Source organism: Scyliorhinus torazame, chromosome 2, assembly GCF_047496885.1.
Source record: "Scyliorhinus torazame isolate Kashiwa2021f chromosome 2, sScyTor2.1, whole genome shotgun sequence".
Classification (NCBI taxonomy): Eukaryota; Metazoa; Chordata; class Chondrichthyes; order Carcharhiniformes; family Scyliorhinidae; genus Scyliorhinus; species Scyliorhinus torazame.
Genome location: NC_092708.1, coordinates 38,401,086 through 38,405,168, shown reverse-complemented (window position 1 = coordinate 38,405,168; position 4,083 = coordinate 38,401,086). Strand labels below are relative to the sequence as shown.

Below are 4,083 nucleotides of genomic sequence, written 5' to 3'. Positions count from 1 at the left end.
TCCACCAGACACGGGGAAACCTTTTATGAACATGGAGAAAAGGCTACCAAAGAGAAAATGCTGGAAAATCTCAGCAGGTCTGGCAGCATCTGTAGGGAGAGGAAGGGAGGGTCATCGTTTCAAGTCCAGATGACCCTTTGTCCAGCTAGATACAAAGCTAGCCGTCTGCTGGCTTAGCAGCTGAGAAAGCAGGCAACCACGAAGCAAATAGCACAGGTGAGGGAGAGCAAAGGAGGACTGGTAGCCGATCCAAAAAAGATCAACAAAGCGTTCGAGGCCTTCTACTGGGGTCTGTATGGGGCGGGCGGGAGCCGCATGGAGAAGTGAGGCTGAGGGGGAGAGTTCGAGGAGTGGGCCCCACAGCTCCATGGTGTGCACCCGCGGGGAGGGTTTTCTGCTGGCTCCATGGTTTTCCTCAGGTGTTTCCCACCCCCGGCCGAGGGAGTCCGGCTCCAACAGGCTGAGATCGCGGCGATTCTGGATGGCAAAGACCTCGGCACCGGCACCTTGTACATCGCCGACAGCCGACTGTCTTGGTTTGCTGGATCTGGAATGGGATTCTCCTTGGAATATCCGACCATCAGTTTACCCACAGCAGCACTTGTACGTGATGGTGAATGCCAAGCTGGCATCCAAGGAATGCAAAGAAACAAATATGGATGAAAAGACCCCTGATGGAGAGGAGGAGGATGATAACGATGACAGCGATCCAATCACAGAGGTTCGGTTTGTGCCTATGGATAAAACAGCCTTGGGGCCTTTGTTTACAGCATTGTGCGACTGCTGGGCCCTGCACCCTGACCCGGGTGACACTGATTCGGAGAATGATTTCGAGGAGGATGATGAAGAAGGCGAGGAATATGATGTGGAAGCACATGAACGAGGACAAGGAGATGTTCCCACTTTCCACACGTACGAGGAAGGTTTCTCCCATTTGAACCCAGAGGGACAGGCGACCCTGCAGAGACTTGAAAGGCATGTTAGCTCAGTCAGTCAGTCGACAGGCCTTTCATATGGCTGGGGTGCGGACAGAATCTTCAGCAGTCAACACTGAAGATGGAATGGAGTTGGGTGCGACTCCAGTAGAAGTTGGACAGTTCGACGATGCTGACATTGATCACTGACGGGCCTCAATAATCGGCAAGTGTCTTTAACTTACAAAGACTGCATCTCATCATGACGTGATAGTGGCCGATCTGATTAACAGAAGTTTCATAATTAACATTGGAAGGAAACAAAGGCAGCTGCCTAACCTGGTTTTATATGTAACAAAGCTATTGGGGTAAAATGTGTCCTGTACTGACAGCTACCATTAAATTGCCCAATATGAAGTTGGGATGCGATGCTTAATATAGTGCTGTTTTCGTATAGTGTACGTCACATTTTGTGTCGCAAAGCGTTGCAAGGTTATAACGTTAAGCAAAACCTCTTCTGTACTGAGTGGATAACTAATTTCAGCTGCTTTTTGAGTCTCTTATTTGGGGGACCTGGGGAAGGGGGAGAGGCTCATGAAGATATGAGGGGGTCCCAATTTGTTTCGGGCAGATTTCCTGATTGTATATTTTGTGCCATGTAACAAATGGGCAATAATATAGTTCAAAAATGTTTTAAAATTAAAAATGTTAATCCTGACAACAGTTCAAATAGCTGGACAACAGTACTTGGATGGAAACTGTAGACATTTTTTTAGAGGAAACATGAATAAATTGCAAAATTTGTACATCCACAGCTGCAGATGAATTAAAATACCAAACCCTACTGGGGCTGTTGTAGCCACCTGAGTTGGCCACTTTCCGACTTAAAATGGAGAACAGCAAAGGCTGAAGGGAAATTCAGCCAACACAGGCAAAAACTAGCCGGTGCAAGTTTACTGTGTATTAAACTCTGCAAAAGCCCAGACAGCATCGATACAAGCAGCCATCTGCATAGTAATGTAGCAGCTATCTACATACTAATGCGCGATCCCCGGGAACAATTGAAACATTTGAGGTAAACAAGGCCAAGCCAGACTCCTCGGCGCCAGCAGGAGCCAACATAAAAGAGGTTAACGGACACTTAAAGACCGCCCAACAATGAGGGAACAGCTCCAGTATTGGAGAAATCAAACCAAGCGATTGGAACAAAGTCCGATCACTTGAAACCAGGTACGGGGTCCGCCCTGAAAGGTGGGAAGCCGCTGGGGACTATAAAGTAAATCCCCCAAGTTCAAATCATCCTTCTTGACAGGGTCACTCAGCAACACGAACCAACCCTTGACAGTGACCTGTCCAGCTGCCTCCAAAGAACGTAAGTCTCAAGTCAACGCACGCTACGAGATAGGCGCTCCTACCTACCAGTCCATACCAGCTTTTGAATCCCGCAGACTCAGAACCCGAACGAAAGGCCATTTGTTCCCCTGACCTGGTGGGCCAGTCTGAAGCTAAGTATTGGCCTGTTAGTGATAGAAACAGCTTAGAAAGTAGAGTCTATGCATGAGTAGTGATTTACTGTGTATAATAAATGGGCTTTGATTTGAATGTTACTAATTGGTGTATTGAGTTATTGATCATTACTTGAACTTGAACCTTGTGGCGGTATCATAAAGATATCTGGCGACTCTAGAGCAAAGGTTATAATACAGAGCCAATTGAACCAACCAAAAGTTAGCTACATAGTACTGGCGACTCTGGTGAGACCTGATGTATGGGGATAGTAGGATGGCGTGCTGTGGCTGTGTCTGAGTCACAGTCGCTGTCGCTGCTGCTGCTGTCTGTGGGCGTTCTGGGGCGGAGTGTATACTTCAGGGGTGGAGTCAGGGTTGAGTCCGTGGCTGGGCTGGACGTGTTGGGGGAAGGCTGTGGGCGGGGCGTGGTCTGCTGCGTCGAGCATGACGTGGTGTGTGTGGTTCGACTGTGGTCCATATGCTTTAAGCTGGTTGATATGGAATCACGCAGTCTTTCCGTTGGGATACTTTATTTTGTAGACGGAAGGGCTGACTTTGTCCGCAATGGAGTACGGACTCGAATATTTAGGTGACAGGAATGTGCTGGGGTTGTATACGGAGAGCATGACTTGCTCTCCTACACTGAACTCAGTCGCATGCACTGTCTTATCGAAACAGGCCTTGCTCTGTTTCGTTCTTGTGCCCAATTTCCCTTCAGCCTTTGCTGTTCTCCATTTTAAGTCGGGAAGTGGCCAACTCAGGTGGCTACAGTGTACACCTCGCAGACTCCCTGATGGGGACTTGGGGATGAAACAGTTCCTCGACAGACTGGATATGACTGTCATTGGGGACGATTGTAGGAGCACCACTAGGACTGGGAGAGGTCATGGAGAGTATCAGCTCCATGCAGGTGGGGAAGACGCTGGGACCTGACGGGTTCTCGGCGGACCTCTGCAAAGGATTTGCGACGGCACTGGCCCAACACCTGTGGGAGATGTTTGCAGACTCACTAGCGAGGGGCACCCTGTCTCCATATGCCACAATGTGGAGATGCCAGCGTTGGACTGGGGTGAGCACAGTATGAAGTTTTACAACACCAGGTTAAAGTCCAACCGATTTGTTTTGAATCACTAGCTTAGGGAGCACTGCTCCTTCCTCAGGTGAAAGAACTCAAGGATCCCCCAAAATGTCCAACAAAGAAGAAGAAATATGGGGTGGGGGAGGAGGGGGGGGGTGCCTGGCCCTCCCAAACCTACAGTACTACAATTGGACAGTGACGGCAGAAGGAGCGAGGGGGTGGGTTAAAGCACCAGACATGGAATGGGTGAGGATGGAGGAGAGCTCCTGTACAGGGACGAGGCTCCGGGTCCTCACCACGGCAGAGCTCCCATTTCAGCCAGCCAAACACTAAACCAGCCTAGTGGTGGTAACCACCCTCTGAACCTGGAACCAGATGAGGCAGAACTTCGGCTTGACCGAAATGTCCACCATGGCCCCCATCTGCGGCAATGATAAGTTCGCACCAGCGGACTTTCAAGAGGTGGAGACAGGATGGGGGGTGGGGGGGGGGGGGGGGGGGGGGACTGACTGTGAGGGACTTTTACACAGAGGACAGACTAGTGACCTTAGAGGAACTGACAGAGAGACTGCAGCTACATAGC

The 4,083-nt window shown here is 49.9% G+C and overlaps 1 pseudogene; it reads left to right on the top strand.

Moving 5' to 3' along the window:
* The first annotated feature begins 366 nt into the window (after window positions 1–366).
* On the top strand, window positions 367–1,124 carry LOC140407762 (methylosome subunit pICln pseudogene; annotated as a pseudogene).
* Window positions 1,125–4,083: the final 2,959 nt, after the last annotated feature.